The sequence below is a fragment of the Lissotriton helveticus genome, chromosome 9 (assembly GCF_964261635.1).
Source record: "Lissotriton helveticus chromosome 9, aLisHel1.1, whole genome shotgun sequence".
Lineage (NCBI taxonomy): Eukaryota > Metazoa > Chordata > Amphibia > Caudata > Salamandridae > Lissotriton > Lissotriton helveticus.
Genome location: NC_136070.1, coordinates 340,496,068 through 340,514,820, shown reverse-complemented (window position 1 = coordinate 340,514,820; position 18,753 = coordinate 340,496,068). Strand labels below are relative to the sequence as shown.

General features: G+C 43.4%; 1 protein-coding gene across 1 annotated transcript in view; it reads left to right on the top strand.

Moving 5' to 3' along the window:
• Positions 1 to 18,753, top strand: part of TDP1 (tyrosyl-DNA phosphodiesterase 1) — a 934,974-nt gene that overhangs the window by 186,248 nt on the left and 729,973 nt on the right. The gene's annotated exons all lie outside the window — the stretch shown is intronic.

The following is an 18,753-nucleotide window of genomic DNA, read 5'->3' as shown; positions in this document are numbered from 1 at the left end:
GGGGGGGGGGGGGCGATCCATGAGACACCCTTTCTGCCATTTCAGGTGGCCCCCACAGGGGTGCACAGTCTGTGCGCCACTCGTTTGTGCGCCTCCCGGCCGGCAGTCTCTCTGTGCATTCGTCCATAATACGGTGCTGGGGACAGTGGCGTATCTAGGTGGGGTCGGTCCGCCCCAGACGGCAGTATTTTGCGGTCGGCTGCACAGTGCTCACGTTCCGTGCAGTTATGTACACCTGCTTGGAAATGCTGCAGTGCACACCACGCACGCACCACCTAGCTTAGTTGTGGTGGTGAGGTGCGCAGCGTGCCATGTACGTAGCTCCCAGGGCCGTCAATCTTGTAGCGCGCGAAAGCGCTACCAATGACGGCCATGGCCATAATTTTTAGCCAGCCCCCGCGTTGTGCTCCTGTGATGCGCGCCACCTCCTTGCTTGACTGAGTGGAGAGACAGTCTCGGCAGGGGAGTGCTGGACGATTTGCAGAACCCCTACGGTAGAAGCTCTCGGCCCTGCCACCACTGTGGAGTCCACAGGAGAGGTAAGGGGTGATCATATCATCATACATGATGTCACTGTGAAAAATATTTGTGCCTGTGCGCTTCTCCTACCCGTGTGACAACTCCAGTGGTTGTGATCGATTCACCTGTCAGTTTTGCATGCAGTTTCAGAATTTGCTAATGGTGTGAGCTTGGAATTTAGAATTAGAAACCTTTTGTGCTTCAATGCCAACATTTTCAAACACAGGAAGAAAGGGAGGGTGATTGGGCAAGAGAACAGGCGAGGCATATAAATGGAGAGGTATTAGTGTCACAATGATGGGCGGCGCATGGGAATGCCTATATACTACCAATGGTACATCCCCTTAACACAAAGTAGTAAAAACAAAGCACTATTCACATTACTTTAAGAGCAACCTTGCAGGTCAAAAGCAGTTTTGTAATGGAAAGTAAGTACTTTAACAAGATTTGTGAACCGATTTGGGTCACTTTGCGTGACTTTGCACTGGTGCAAAATCCGTCTATATCTGCCAACCAGGTTGAGATATGAGCCAAACTGCGCCAGAAATGTGGTGCTGAGAGGGGGGATACTTGTTCATAGCAAACATAAGGAAGGGGCTTTTTACCCCTCTCTGCATGCCATTAAATGGCTTTTACAATGGGAACATAACCCTCCTTGTGTTCCCCTCACGGGTTTATCTTTCATGTTTTATTTGACTCCTCTTTACTGCTCTCCCTCCTTCTTTTGTTTTGCCCTTACCCTGCTTGTTGTGGTTGTAAGTGTGACTACCACTCCTGTGTCTCCCACCCTACCCCTTTTCGTCAGTTTTGTAAACTTGCAAAACCCTGCCTTTGCAGTAGCGGCTAGGTGTATATATTGGTGGGGTGGGCACTTGGGTAGTGGGTGATAGCGTGCATGCAGGCAAGGTGAGCAGCTACAAAGAAAAAAAAAAACCTTGCTTGCTTCACGTCCGACGTCCTCCTCACTCTGGTCCCTCGGCTCGGAGTGCTCAAGTCAATTCCATTAACCAATTCTTGTCCTACTCCGATGCAGGTAACCAGCATGAGAGAAGCACCAGGATTGGATAAAGCAGGCTGCTGGACCCTCCTTTGAGCCCTGTAGGCCTGTGATTGGTCTCCACCCAGCGGTCAAATACAGCTGAGTGGAGAGCTTCAAAGTGCACATTTCACTTTGGCCGGTGCAAGACTGCCGGCTAAAGTGACATGCGCACTTTGGAGCATCCAGCCAGCCACTGCTGCTGTCCGCTGCTGCCTCCCTGCACTATTTACAAGTTCAACCTGTTGGTCTCCGTACCATGACTCGCCTGTTTCTGTGTTCTGTCTCCCTGTTGGTCTCTGTACTATGACTCCCTTGTTTCAGTACTACACCTTCCGGTGGATTTTAGTGCTATGTCGCCCCTTTTCCGAGTCTCTCTCTACTATGTCTCCCTGTTGGTCACAGTGTTATTTTTCCCACTCATCTGTGTCTCTGTACTATGTCTCTCTTTTGTTCTCAGTACTATAACTCCCAAGTTTCAGTATTTTGGCTCTTTGTTGTTCTTGGTACTATGACTGCCCTGTCTTAGTGCTATGTCTCTCTGTTGTCCTCAGTACTATTACCCCCTGTTTCAGCACGGTCTTCCTGTTGTTCTCAGTACTTTGAATCCCTTGTTTCAATATAATGTCTCCCTGTTGTTCTCCGTACTATGAGACTCCTGTCCCAGTACTATGTCTCCCTGCTAGTGTCCCTACTGTGTCTCTGGGCTATGTCTCTCCCTCTGTTTCAGTACAAAGCTTCTCCTGTCTGTCCCGGTACTATGCCTCAGTCTGGCTCAATGCTATGAACCCTGTCTCTGCGAGTGCCATGCATTCTACATCTCTCTCAGTCCCTTTTGATTTAATGCGACCCAATGTAACTGGGTCTGGCCTATGCATCTGCCGAACCTGTCTGGGAGTATATGTTCAAACATCACGGCAGGCTCTGGGAAAGGATGCGCCTAGATGCGTGATAAAACACCCTACAAGTCTACAGCTCTACATTGTGGATACTTTTAGCATGTAGGGGAAACAGATTATATGCTCCCCAGAACTTTCTGTAAAAGTTCTGACTTGATGTGAAAAGTATAAGAATTCAGTAGAATGGAACATTGCATTTCCACCCAAGCCCAAGCATGACCTATAGTCTCAGTACACCCTCCTGCAGTCCTTGCTCTATGTGTATGACTTGTGTTATTTTATGTTATAAGCACTTTTATAATCCATCTCAAGTGCAACTAGAACTTGCATTCTATCACATTCCTATTTTCCTCTCGCTTCCACCTTTTATTTTCTCACATTCGTTGTTTTCTAGGCACCCTCTCATCCCCTTATTACCCCTTCACTCCTCTAATTGATTTCTCCTTTAATCTCCAGTTTCAACTCCAGTTGTCTCTCCTATCGTATTATAGGACGATGTGTTTCTTGTGCGAGTAAGAATGCGCACAATACTAGGCAGAGCTGTTCTGGACCCGCAGATTTAGGTAGTGCGAGTATCACTGTGAGAGACCTATTTAGTAATCTCCCGACATCTTGATTTGTTGCTTTTCAGTAGCAGGCTTGTGGCCTCTTGTGTGATTGTTTGGTAATCGAATGCCTGCCAGTCAGGCCTCACGTTCCTGGTACAAGATGGCTCGCCTCTCTAGTCTCTGCCGCCTAATAGAAACAGTCGCCATTGTCAACGGCCCAGGGACAGATGCTCCAAGTGGGGTCATTTTTGAACAAATAGGCAAAGCAGGTTTTGTTTTGGGGTACAATTATTCCTTCCTAAAATGGAATACCTTGAAGGTATGGTCTTTCTTGCAGCAGTGCAATCTATGTGTTCTCCTTTGTACTGCCGGTGTATTCAACTGTGTAGCCTTGGACCGTGTCATGTATGTGCCTGTAACTTGCGTGATTGAGGCCACGTGTCTCTCGGACCTCTTTCAAGTGCTCGCCGACCTTTTTCCCCAGCACATCCCTCCCCTTGCCCCCCTGCTCCCTGCCATGGGCGGCAATCTGAGGGATAGCCCCGCGTGCCAGAAGCTCTAGGTACGCCACTGTCTGGGGCAGAGGTAAAGTGTTTTCCTCGTTTGCAATGGTCACGCCTGATGCAAATGAAGGTACACCCCCTCAGTACTGCATACAACTAAGATTAGTATTACAGCAGATGCCATGCAAGAAGCTGATGCACACACCTGTTGCGCCTCCAGAGAACTTTAATTAGTATTGGCCCTAGTAAGATGAACCCATGGCACTTTATTTAATATAGACCGTGGCGAGATGAGCAATGCAATTAAGTATCAGAAAGTGTCCCATTAGTAGATCTACTATCCTATTTGTTATGTCCCCATATTCCAATACTTGCGCTGCATCTTATTATCCCATTGTGCATGTAAACACTTGAGCAGCCCAACTGAACGACTGATATGCCATCGTGAACTTGTTTTGCATCACCGCAAAGGCATATGCATTTCAATATAATAAAATCTTACTCAGAAGTAAATGCTTTAATTACTGCGTATCTCAAAATATGATTAATGCATCACAAGATTTACTTTGGAATTACAGCCCCTGCCTTTTAGTCTGAGTCGGATTATACCATTAAGGAGGTAGACATTTAAGAAATACAGTTGGATTTGAGAAAAATGGGAAGAGATCCCTGAATATTATGTTACAGTAGATGCTGTTTCTTAAGTGCGCAAATGCCCAAATGGGTTTTATGGGGCTAAGGATGTGGGCAACAGACCTAGATCAGAATTATATTTCAGAAATGATATGAAAAATCAGGTTTTCAGAGATTTGCTGAAAGTAAAATAAACATTTGCCGTAGGGAACATGAAAGTCTGCTCTAGGCAGAGGGGCCTAAGAAAAAGGGAGTGTCCTCTCAATCTTTGATAGCAAAAATGAATGCCCTGAACCGAAGAGTATAGGGTGGAAAACATGTTTTCATCAGTAAGGGGGAGGGTGAAGGGCAGAATCAAATGTGCTCTCCTTAAAGGATATCCTGGCATGAACAGGCAGTTGCTGCTGGGATTTCAGAAGAGGAGTGGCATGACAGGAGTTTGATACTCACACAATGATTCTAGTAGTAGCATTGCAAATTGACTAAGGGTGTTTGAGAAGACATTTGAAGCTGCCTAAATGCAGCCTCTGGCCATAAACTAAGCTATATCCAACAATAGCCCATATTGAGGCTTGTTAACTGTCATAGGTAAGATAAGAGATGATTTTACTTTGCTGCTTTAGGTAGTAAAATGCCGGCAGAATTCACAGTGCTGATTTGTGCAGAGTTGGGGTTCAGATTCACACCTAGAGCCAAACTAAAGCCCAGATTGTTTACGATTGTATCTAGCAAAAGGCAGGTCACTATCTCAGAAGTCCAAGAAACTGTTCATAAGATTTAATGTTTCCCGACTATCATTACCATCCTCTAATCTTTTTGCACTAGTGAAGTATACGCTCTGGTCCATTAACAAGGTACAATCTGTGTGACCAGCATACATAAAGAAAAGGAGGTCATAGGAATGGATGAAGTTAGACGATGAGTGGTTCAATGTAGATGTCAACAAAATGTGGTGGTAGGTACATGACCCTGTTGAATTCCAAACGAGTGTTTTAGGGGTACCCTACTTAATAGAGATTGCAGTGCCCATCCACACCTAGACTGTGCCCAGCGCCAGGAACCCTAGCCCTCCAGCCACTCATAGATATTCTGACGCAAAGCTTTGAGCCCTGATCCCCAAACGCTGCAACAACTGCTGCATTGAATATCCTCAATCAATGGTAGAATCTTTTACCAGCCGCAGCTGCCACATCACCTGCAACTCCAGACCCCCCCCCCCTTCACGGAAATCCTTTCTGCACCCACCTCACCAACCACAACCACCCCGGAACTACTCCACTGCCTCCTGCTGAACCCCTACTCATCCGGCAAATACTCCACTGAACTCTGGGACACCATTGTGGTAATCCCCATGTCACACTAAGACCATGACTCCCTGTCTAATAGAACTTATCTATGTCACTTAGAATAGTCAGCAACGTTTAGAATGTATTCTCTTGAATGTAACAGTTCCTGTCCTACTGAGAGATGAAGACATGTTCTCTAACTTGTGGATGTTAAGCTGTTCTTCTGGAGAATAAACTCACTTGAAACCTACTTCCTTTGTGGTCAAAGTCACTACATAAATACTGGCGACGATTGGGAGCAGTGAATCTAAGAAGACAGCGCTCACTTACTTCAATCAACATTTATTCAACTTTAAGAAAAGAAAATATTATTTTCCATCAACTGTGAAGAGTATCATCAAATAACTCGACTTCCTACAAGAACTTACGTAAGAATCCTCATTGATTCAACCCTCAAAAACGTAAGTTACTTTACAATCTTATCCAAAACTCTTCATTTTACTCGATATCACCGCAAAAAATCAAATTATCCAATTTTCGACCGCACCAATCGAGCGGTTTAATTGCCCAAGTTTAGAAAAGTAATAAACATTGACTTTAGCGCTTTCAAACTCCTTGTTTACCTTTGAGTGGATCGCGCGAAGAGCTCTCGAGCCTCCCGGAGTTCGTTAAGACTCGCACTGCATTCTGGGCATTAGCGTCATCACGCACGTCACCGCGCAATACAGACGCTCTCGGCGGCCATCTTAGTTAAGACTGAAGCCAAATGATCGCGCAAATTAAGAACTTAACCGAAATAAACCAAAAAAACGATCTTTTACCAATTTTAACTAAGACACTTTGCTGCAAATTTCAACGGTGATTTGCACACCTTATAAACTACAAATCTCAACAGTAAATTACACATTTCTCTTGCTGCAAATTTCAACGGTGATTTGCACACCCTATCTACTACAAATTTCAACTGTGAATTACACATCCAAATTTGTAAATTGTATAATAACATTAAAATTTCATTTACAGGATGTCTAACATTGCAGCACCACCTCATTTCCTACAAGTTGCAGGTGATCCTCCTATTGAATGGGATCTTTGGTTTCCCATGTTTAATGCATACGTAGATGTATTGGAAAAAGAGGACTGTTCAGCAAAAAGAAAACTTGCTCTTTTAAGACATTGTCTTGGCGGAGCAGGAATAAAAGAATTTGATAACCTACCACCTCTTGAGGATGCAGGTGACCTAGATGTATTTAACAAAGCCTCCAAACAGATGAAAATTCGTTTTGGTAGGAGGATAAATACAGTGATGGAAAGGTTCAAATTCTACTCTCGCGAACAAAAAACTGATGAAAATATCGAAGATTACGTTGCAGCACTACGTTCGCTTGCCTGCACTTGTTCCTTCGAAACTATATCATACGAACAAGTCCTCAGAGACCAAATTATGATGAGAACAAAAAGCAAAAAGATACAAGAAAGACTTTGGATGGGTACAGAGACCACTCTTTCTGCAGTAATAAATATAGCTAAGGGTATAGAACACTCTGAAGTATTTGTATCCGAAATTAGAGGAAAAAATACGAAAACAAATGTCCCTGAAGTTGAAGTAGCCATTGTTAAAACTCAATCTGGTCAGTCTACTCCAAATACTTTTAATGCTAAACCTACTTTCAAGAAAGAATATCTAAGGAACTCTAATGAAAACAGGAGCTATACTAAGAAAAGTACAATAATCTGCTACAGATGCGGCAGTCCCAACCATGTTGGCAACTACAAAGGTTGTCCTGCATGGGATAAAATCTGTATCAAATGTAAAAGGAAAGGACATTTCAGCAATGTGTGCAGATCTGGTCAGAGAATTAATTATATCTCTCCTGAAGAAGAAGAAGTCCTTAATAGCCTGAACTGCATACTCTCTATTGATGAGTGTATTCAAAATAACTTTCCCTCTTGTACAATCCATATAGATAACAAACCTGTCGAAATTTTTGTTGATTCTTGTGCATGGTACACTATAATCGGTAAAGATATTTTCGAACAAATATGGCAAAAAAGGGAACTCTTAAGTCCAGACATATATCCTGGAGGGTACACAGGACGAAAAATTGCATTAGAAGGTTTCTTTTGGGCCAAATTGTTTTTTAAAAACTGGGATTTCAAAGCAAAGATTTATGTTGCTACCAAGGGTGTTTCTATCCTAGGTTGGCCCCACCAACGTACGTTAGGGATCAAGTTAGATCCAAATTCCATTCCACCAGTTTATGTTGAAGAACCCCGGTATGAAAAACACATAACTGACTCCTCAGTTAACTTAACCACTAACACAAGTAATATTGAATTCACTAAGAGTGTACTCAAAAACTTTCCCGAAATTTTTAATGACAAACTAGGAAAATATATAAATTTCAAACATAAAATTATCTTAAATGATAATGCAGTTCCCGTCAGGCATAGGGTAAGAAATGTTCCTTTAGCCTATAGACCAAAATTAAAAGAAATCCTAGACGACTTAATGAAAAAGAATATTATAGAACCAATTGAATCCTCCCCTTGGGTTTCACCAGTAGTAATTTCACTTAAGAGCACAGGAGAACTTCGTCTATGTGCGGATTTGCGCAGTCTTAATAAAGAAATATGGGTTGACAAACACCCTCTACCAAACATACACGAGTTAATTTCCGCATTATCAGGTGCCACTGTATTCACCTCAATTGATTTAGCAAGCGCCTACCACCAGGTAGAATTAGATGAAGACTCAAGAAAATTAACTGCCTTTGTTACCCCGGAGGGCGTGTTTCAGTATTTACGCATGCCTTTCGGGTTAGCCAGTGCAGCCTCCGTCTTCCAACGCCTAATGAAAGAATTATTGATGGATTGTAAAGGAGCCATAGCTTTCCAAGATGACATTCTGATTTTTGGAAAAGACCATCCTGAACATGATGAGAATTTAACCCAAGTTCTAGAAAGAGTTCGATCTAAAGGTCTTACTCTAAAATATAACAAATGTAAATTCAGGCAAGACAAGGTTGAGTACCTCGGACATGAAATATCTAGTCATGGAATCAAACCCAAAATTAATCATGTCCAAAATATTGTCAATGCTCCATCTCCCAAAACAAAGGAACAATTACTTTCTTTCTTAGGATTAACTGAATTTTATGGCAAATTTGTTAAAAATTATTCTGACATTGTACATCCCTTAAGGATACTTTTAAAGAAAAATGCAAAGTTTGTTTGGGACAAAGAACAAGAAAATTCCTTTGAAATTTTGAAACGTAAAATTGTTGAGGCTCCATTCCTCAAACCTTACTCAGTGGGTAAAGAATGTATCGTTTATGTAGATGCAAGCAATGTTGGCCTAGGAGCCGTTTTAATGCAAAAAGATAGAACTGGTGAATTTGTTGTCTCATATGCTTCCAGAGCCCTACGAGATGCTGAGAAGAACTATTCAACTATAGAGAGGGAATTACTTGCTTGTACCTGGGCTTCTCAGCACTTTAGACAGTTTTTATGGGGGACAAAATTCTCTTTGAGAACAGATCATAAGCCTTTAATCACCATGCTAGCTGCTGGTGGTGGAAGAGTTCTTACAGCTCGTTTGGCAAGACTAGCGGCCAAATTACAAGAGTACCGTTGTGAAGTTGTATATATTCCAGGACGTTTAAATGTTCACGCAGATTGTATGTCACGTTTTCCAGCCAGAGTAGAAATAGGTGACAGCACAGATTGTGATGTTGCGTACTCAGTTGCAGATGTTAACTTAATTTCAAATCAAGAAAGTCCTTTAACCCTATCAGAAAAAGATTGGTCAGAAGCAATGGAGAATGATGTTATATTGAATCAAGTCAAGCAGTTTTTAGTAAAAGGTTGGCCCGAAGAAAGAAAGCTTTCTGGTGAGTTAGGATCATTCTATAAAGTTAAAGATGATTTAATGTTATGTGGAAACATCATCATCAGATCAGATAAAATAGTACCTCCTTCAAGTTTGAGAGAGAGAATTTGCAAATTGGCACATGAAGGACACATGGGAATGTCCACCACCAAAAGAAGGATCAGAGAACACTACTGGTGGCCAAGTATTGATGCCATGATAGATAATTGGGTCAGAAATTACTCCCCTTGCTCTATGAGTGACAAAACCGTGAAGAGTATGTCTATTGATGTTACTCCCATTGAATACGCCAATGGACCTTGGAGGAGGTTAGCAATTGACATCATCGGACCTTTCAGCTATCAATCTGGTAAGGAAATGTATGGATTAGTTCTAATTGACTACTTCTCTAAATGGCCTGAATTAAAAATAGTTGAGAAAATTTCCTCAGAACACGTAATCGATTTCCTTGACGAAATATTTGCTAGGGAAGGTTTACCGGAAGAACTCATCACAGACAATGGACCACAGTTCATTAGCAATGAGTTCGAGTGTTTTCTTAGAAATTGTGGAATTATTCACAAAAGAACCTCAAATTATTCTCCACAGGCTAACGGCCAAGTTGAAAGGTTCAACAGAGTAATCAAAGAATCATGTCAACTAGCTGTAAAAAGTGGTTTAAAATGGAGGAAAGCACTTCAAGCAACCCTGTTAACCTATCGGTTGTCTCCCAATTCAGTCACTGGGTTATCTCCTTTTGAGTTATTGAGAGGGAGGAAACCAGGTTCTCGTCTTTTACCCTGGTGGTTGAAACGTGATTCCCCTTATGAAGTAGATTTTAAAGAATTGAGAGAAAAGATTGGAAAATACCAAGAAAGAATGATCCAGCAATCAGCTAAAAAGAAATATAATCCTTACAGAATAAAGGTTGGTGACCAAGTCCGTGTAAAAATGGGTGGTCTATTTCACAAGAATGTTTCCAGATGGTCTGATCCGATCAAAGTCATAGAAATTTTTAGCAAGGCTGTTAGAGTCGAAGGGGGGAAAATATGGAATTTGAGGAGAATTTCTTTATGCAAACCAATTATTACTTCTCCTCAAAGAATTACTCAAAAAACTACATTACCGGAAAAAATTGTCACAGACCCTAATGGTTTTTCTGGTATGCATGAAGTTTATGACAATTTAGAAAAAGTCATTGTAAACAATCCTGATGCTGTGACCAATTCTAAGGTTGTGACCAATTCTGAAATTAGACCTGTTCCACGTGTCATAATAAACAACCAATCAAATGTAGAAAGTGAAGATATCTTGTTAAGACGTAGTGAACGTGTAAAATATGCTCCTTCAAAGTTCAAAGATTACATTACTTAATTGCTTACTTAAATACTATGTACATTTCTATTTTCTGCTAAAGTTGTAGTTTTTTTTTTTAATTTTTAATTTTTATTAGAATTTTTTTGTTTTTTTTTAAAAGGGGGAAGGTGTGTGGTAATCCCCATGTCACACTAAGACCATGACTCCCTGTCTAATAGAACTTATCTATGTCACTTAGAATAGTCAGCAACGTTTAGAATGTATTCTCTTGAATGTAACAGTTCCTGTCCTACTGAGAGATGAAGACATGTTCTCTAACTTGTGGATGTTAAGCTGTTCTTCTGGAGAATAAACTCACTTGAAACCTACTTCCTTTGTGGTCAAAGTCACTACAACCATCACCCCGGTTGTCATCTTTATTACAGAGTTCTTGCTCAACCCATCCTCCCCCCCCCCGACATCACCACAGAGGCACTCAACAGCTACAAGATGATACACTGGGATCACACCAACAAGCATGGAGGCGACATCGCCATCATCCACAAAGAAACCATCCATTGCACCAGCACCGAAGACGACACCACACCGATTATGGAACACCTCAACTGCAACTAGATGGCAAAACTACCATCAGGGCACCCTTGCCTACAGACACCCAGGACCATGCCTCAGCTTCTGCAATGCCATCCTCCAAGTCATTGCCCCACTTGCCATTTACTCCAAGCGCTACATCTTTCTTGGAGACCTGAACTTCCACCTTGTCGACCCCAAAGACGCTAACTCTGCCAACCTCCTGGAAAGCATGAGCAGCATCTGCCTCACCCAAGTGGTCACTAACCCCACATACAGCACAGGACACGTGCTTGACCCTATCTTCACTGCCAGCGACCGAGTCAAGTAAAGTCATGTCACCGAATTCACTGGGACTGACGCGCCATCGTCCACTTCGCAATCCCAGTATCACCATGCACCACCACTAGGCCCCGCAGCTCCTCCCACCGCAGCTGGAACAAAGTGACAAAGACCCAATGGACAGATGCCTTCAACATCACCCAGCCCGACCCTGCAATCAACCTTGAACAGGACGCCCAGAATTTCTCTGCCTGGATCACTAACTGTGCCGACAGTCGCCCCCATCAAGCCTGCCAAGACTAGCAGATCCACAAAACAAGTCAGTTGGTATACACCCGAACTCAGGACTGTAAAGCTCAACTGCAAATGGCTTGAAAAAAGATGGTGCACCAGCAGAGAGCCCACACACCCAGCCAACTTCAAGTCAGCCCTCAACATATGCCCCAATGCCTAAAAGACAAAAAGAGGTGCCCTGGCTGACCTCCAAGAAGCAAGTCCCAACCACAGGAAGAAATTCTATAGCATCGTCAGAGAGATCTCCCCTTCCCAGGAGCTGGTGGACTACTTCCACAACAAGATATCAACCATCTACCCACATCTACAACCTCATCACACTGGCTGATGCCACCCGCAACCACCCACTCACCGCATTGGAACAGTTCACTATTCAGAGCACCACAGCCAACATGAACTCTATCCACTCGGGAGCAGCCATGGACCCCTGCTCAACTCTCACTGTTCACTTCCCCGCCAAAGTCCTTGGTTGGGAAGGCTATCACCTTCCAACTCATTGAACACCATGGTGTTGATGGTAATGATAAGGAGCAAGGGTCAGATAACTTACTCCACCCTCATTAAACTGATACTTTTTTTGTACCTAGACTTGCCACTGGCTTTTACACATACTTCTGAATCCACCCTGGAATTGCTTTTGGGGCTTCCCTATGGAATAAAATGTACCATTTGCAGTAGTGGTCCAGTGGGCTGTGGATGTTTTAGGGCTGCCACTCCCCACGGAAGAGACTAAGACTATTATCCGGTCAGTTATTTTACAAGCTGGCTCTTCCACTTCAGATCCTCTATTGCCATTTCAAAAGGCTTTGAGTGACTGAATTATGGCAGCTTGGTTAAACATATTTCTGCTCCAGCAGTGATTCGTCCCATAGCTAGACCTATCGTGCCATCGTCTGTAGATCTTAAGTTCCTGCTGCAACATCCTACTCTGGAGAGCCGTATCGTTCAAGCCTCCACTTAGGGGTTAAAAAAGATCTGATGCAATGGGCAGAAATGTTTTACTTAAGGCTATCTGGCAGTGCACTTCTTGAATGCCGTCTGCCTTTTGGGATGCTGCAGCCACATTCTTTGAAATATGGTGTCTGAAGTGTACCTCGCTTTGCCTGAGGACATACTAATGCTTTCAGAGACTGATAAGACACATGAAACGTGTTCTTTGTTTGGCACTGAACCCACTGACTCCACAGCTCATGATATGGGCAATGGAGTCATTGTTAGATGGCATGCCGGTGTTCATGGTACTAGTTGTTTGAGAGATGCCCTTGCATTATTGAGGGATATGACCTGTGATGTGGCCAGCCTTTTTGAAGAAAATGTCGATGTGACTTCAAAAACTGCTAATTGGGATTGCTGTTCTCTGCCCACCAGTTCCATCAGCAATACAGAAATTTCAGAGGATACTCTGGAGGCAACCTTCCTATGCCATCCAGTAGCCAGTGCAGGGTTTTCAAGGTTGCTAGCGGAAGAGGCAGTGGCACAGGGTATGGACCACTTTCTCTGCATCATTCTTTACATTATACCACTTATCTAAGCAATGTTTTCAAACCTCTTTAGTTTGCTCTTGAGAGGGCATCCGGGTCCAGTAGGAGCTAAAGTACATTGCAAGTACATTTCTGATGCTTGATCACTTCAGACCAATGTGTCCTCCAGATTGTCTACTTTCTTTATGCCACTCCCTTTCTGATCACCACTTCCCACGTCCCTCATGTTTATGCTCAGACATGATTAGCGCACTTGATCATGCATCTTCAAAAAGGTGTTGATGTTACTTGCTAAGGAAAATATCAAGATTGTGCCCAGATTAAAGTTTGAAATGGGGCTTTACTGTAATTACTGGTCCCCAAAAAGTACACAAGCGTGACGCCAATTCTAGACCTCAGGTTGCTTTGCCCATTTCTGAAAAAAGAAGAGGTCAAAATGATGACCCCTACATAGGTCCTGTTGGCCTTGGACCACAAGGATCTGATGCTGTCCTTGTGGCTGTACGACATGTAAGTTCATGTGCCAGTCCTACAGTCTCACAAGAAGACATTTTGAGGTGGGATCAGACCTCTTGAAGTTTACCGACCTGCCCTTCATCCTTGGATTGCCCTTCAGATCTTTACAAAAATCTCGCTGTTGGCTTAGACTAATCTTTGCTGTTAGGGGAATCCCACATTTCTTCGTCAGGAGACTATTGACTGTGAGCTTGTCTCTGTATCCTCGCACCACGTGTAGAAATATATGTTGTTAGTGTTCACTCTGGGATTTTCCATCAAGTTTGTCTCAACTTCAGGCCTTACTGAGACTATCCTTTATCGGGGCTACCTTGGTCATGCTTCACTGTTACTGTGAAGAAATCCATATTGAGTTTGGGACATTCAGGCTATGATCACAACATTTTTTACGCGGAGCTACTGTTCCAAATGTATTGTTCTGAGACTATGTAGCTTTCTGGCAGTGTGCTTGCTGCTGATGCCTCAGGAACACAAGCAAGTTAGTCAATGGAACTGAATCTGCAGTGGGCTCATCAATTGGGTTGGGGCGTGCCTTAAAAATAGGATCCTTGCTTCCGACCAGGTGGCTCAGGACCTTCAGTGATGCATGGTGGATGCCAGTCTGACTTGGGCAAATGGTTCTACTTGCCTTACCCAGAAGTTATGGTGTTGACAGATGCATTTTCTATGGACCTAGGAGGTCACCTAAATGATGTGCACTTCAGAGGCATTTGAGACATGCTAGGATTAAAGTTATCTTTTTATTCATTTTACCTCATCAGTTCAAAGTGTGAGGTGACCTATGGGTGTTTATCATAGATTGCACGAATTTGTTGAGAATTATAATGAAAATGTAGTTAAGTAGGATCTGCGTGGGTATTTGGGTCTTTGTCCTTCCCGGGACAATGTGATCCAGTCCTTCTTTATCCTTTTAATAGGACTTTCACCAAAATTGTTCATACATTTGGTGCCGTATGGGAGCCTAGAATAATTTCTGTGCTCTTTAAAATACATGAAAGCGATATAATTTCATTGACAACGGAACGCGTGAAGGCCAACATGCAAGGCTACTGGTGTGTAGCACATTAGCACAGTTTGACCATTACACAGAGATTTCCCAGCATGTTCCCGGAAGACCCAATACCTATCATGCTCTCGAATGCAGATCCATCGTCCAGGGTACTGGAGTTTTTGGCAAAGGAATTGATGAATGATTGCTGGCATTTTCGGCTTTTTCCTGGGCAGTGGCCTCTTCGCTTCAAGGGAGCTAGTCGGAGACTTCAGTGGAAATCCTTTCATCCTGCTGGAATAATATTCAAGGGCCAGCTGTTTTTCAGGAAAAGGACACATTCGGAAACAAGCTAACTAGAGAAAACCTTACTTGTCTTTAAAATATACCCACAGGACCAGGCTGTTCATTAGCGTTGACGGCAATGATGCTTTATTCAATATTTTGCAGGGTAAATTAACAGTTTTCTTAAGGGTTCAATAAATAATCACAAACCTCCTTCTGGCGTTCTTTCTTGTGCATTTACCTAAAAGGAAGAAAAGCGAATTCAGAAGTTAATGACCGCTGCAATTGATTTATTTGATCGTCGCCAAGAGGGATTTCATTATAAATTATCTTTCTATCTATCTGTTCAATTTCTCTTCAGGCCTTAACCCATTTGTTGTGTATTTCTTTCGTAAGACGCTGGTGTAACACCGAATATTCCCTCAGGCAGCTGGATCAGGCAATACATTGTCCCTACAAAAAAGCCAATATTTTTTTTGCAGATTTTTGTTGAACTGATGAACCACTTCTATCTGGGCAAGAGAAATCCCAGTCCTGTCGCTGCAGCCATACAAATGGCAAGCTCATGCTGCACCTATGGGGGAGAGCCGAAATTAATATAGCATTATAGCCCGCTGTGAGCCGCAGACAAGGGCCTATAACAATGGTCTTACAACCTTTTAATGCTACGCATCCTCCCCCCCCCCCGCTCCCCTGCCCCGTGAAGAAAAAAAATCATCAGGACTCCCCTCAGTATTTTTCACAATTATTCTATTAAATTGTCAATGTTTAAATATGTCTATACTTTCTAAAACATTGTAGTGAAGTTGTTACCTGTAAAAATGCAATCAAATCCAGGAGTGCCAAGCATACTGTTCTGGTGAGGCAGGCCTTACTAAAGTATAAAGGTATCCACAGTGTGATTATTAGCATAATGCTTTTTTTGGTGAGAGGGTAGCCCCCCCCCTATCCTGATCACTTGAGCCCCCCCTAGAGGGAGCCCGCACCCCAGTTTAAAGACTCTTTGGCCTATATTGTGGGAGCGAGTCTTTAACAATCGGCATAGTCCTTGGCAGACTAATGGACCTCTCAATATTCCAATATTCTAATTAATGTTGTGGCCTTACATACAAATAATGTCCGTCGAGTGAAAAATAGATGGTTCTGTTTATAAGAAATGTAACACCACAGAAGGAAGAGATAGTGTTCCAGAGGGGGTTCATGGCAGGGCCAGGCTGGAAACCGAAACAGGCCCTGTCAAAGAGCTTGGCCGGCCTGTGGAGCGGGCTTGGGGTTGGGGAGGTGCTAGCGAAAGGAAAATTTTGTGTCGCTTTTGTTGCTGGGGGCCGATAATGCAGCTACGCTGCAAAACCAGCCCTGTAACAAAAACGGCTTTCCAGGGGTCTAAAACCGCCCCCCCCCCTAGTGACCCACTGGGGAAACACCTGGTGCCCGCTACGGTCAGTCTGGCCCTGGTTCATGGTACAGTGAGTCTCCACTTTTATTGAGCTCTCTGAATGTCCTGCAGTTGTCAGGTGGCACTCATAAGAAGTGTGCAAATGTGCATTTTTTCCCCATGAAATTTCACAATGTTCCATAAATATTTTGCAACATTTTGCACAAAATGTGGTTTTCTTGATACAAATGTAACTTTTTTCACACAAGAGCGTAATTTGCATAAAACAGTCATACAGGAGACTGGGTCGAGCAGAGAATGTCTCCTCCTGTGAAGAGATTTTACACACAAATGAGTCATCTGTGTGCAGATGTGTCACAGAATTACGTAAAGCCAGAGTCTGAGAATTTTGCTGCTGTAACTAAAAGATCGCCCACTACTAAACAGTATTACAAAGAGCAACTGGGCTTTTATGTAATTCCATCTCCATACTTGTTCTGTATTGTGTTGATTTGAGGGCAGAACCTCGTCCCGCTCTCAAACCCACTGACCTGGATATTTGATCGAGTGTTCATGCCAACGTTCCAATAAAGAGGTGAAGATTCCTAGCCCTGGATCTTTCCAGCTGTATGATAAGGTTTCTGCATTTCGTTTCAGAGCTGGCTGGTTGCTTTGCTGGGAAAATGTGTGATATAACGTTGCATCAAACTGATAGAGAGAGCACTGGTGTGGTTCTGAAATTCTGGACCCTACTGTTGTCCCAGTATCGAGGTCCGATACCCGTGTCCCGAAACATCAACGTACCATGACGAATTTGGTGTCGACGAACCGATAATGATTAGGACATCATTCCTATGCATTTGCGTCATGATCGAGGTATGCTAACACCCCTGAATCGTAGTTTCCGTCCCGACCCCTCAGACTCCATTTTGTAAACGGTATCCATCTTGTGTCTTGCCCTCATGATAAGTCAATTAAAGGTCGAGCTTGATCTAAAAGGACACGTCCACCTTCCATGACCTCCCCCCGACCTGTCCCAACTGACTCCCTTGCCTCCAGCCAAACCTGTTTGGGCAGCTCCTCGCCCAGTGGCCTAATACGATAGCATCAATGCATAACATGCCCCAAACCATTCACTACATCCAGATCATGTTTTCTACACACACACCTGTCCGCGTTCCCTGTTTATGGCCAGTTTTATGACTAGGAGGTGCCTTCTTTTATTGGGGCTTCACCGATATCTGATGGGAGTTCCGGGCTTGGCTGGGTAACCTATCACGAATTGGACATCTAAAATACGGGCTTGCCTACATGACTTCGCTCTTTTGTATTATTGTAGAAATATGTGTATAGCCATATCATAAACTCAAGAATTCTTGCTTGCAGCTATTATTTTTGTATATAAGGAGAAGGCTGGTTCTGTAAAAACGAACAGTCTCCTGAGAACACATGACCCGTGTTTGTCGTGCTTCTAGGACACCTGTTACTTGGTAGCTGCCAATAAAATTCGATCTCTGACTGCGACTAGAAGACTCAGTGTTTCTGTGGTCCGGAACAAGGGAGAACTCAGAGGTCTTCGGGTGTTATCCCCTGGCACCAAACGGGTTCCTAAAAACCCGTTACCTCAGTTGGCGCCCAACTCGGGGCGGTATCAAGCGGCGACGGTCCAAGCCAGATGTTCGTGAGGAGCTTCGTGTGAAAATTCCAGAGGACGGCCAGCCACTTCAGCGACCCCTGTATGTCGACGTGGTTCCGAAGGTCTTTGCTGCGAGGTTCCCCGCGTCCCGACGGCTACGAAGGACTGCTGCCCTGACTATCGCCTTGTTTTGGACCCAGTGATCCTTGGTAGAGCGAAACGATAGACGAGTCTTCTAGCGACGTCACCGATCTTCAAATACTTCAGTTAAGTATAAGTGGAGCGTCTCCCAGTCCTTAGTTTGTCCTTAGTTTTTGGTATCCTTGAGATACGCTTTGATTTGGTACTTGCAAGCCCCAAAGCCGAAGGACTTGTGTATTCACGAGAAATATCGTAACAGATAATCCTTTGAAGTTTGAAGCTAGACTAGTGAGCAAAGATGCCTGGTTTTAGCAGACTTGGAAACTTGTTTTGTCTTGGTTATAGTAAGGACTCCCGATTAGAGGATTCCTGTCCGGTTCCTCCGATTGGAACTCCAACATATGAGCTCTATGTAAAACACGGCGTAGGTCCTATCACATATAATGAAGTGTGGATAAAATACACCCGCAAGGATGGTGTTTTAAAATGGCCCCAATATGGTAGTTTCGACTCAGAAATATTAGATAACCTAGAGGTCAAATTATTCAAGAGAAAAGCCCGGCCGGCGATGTT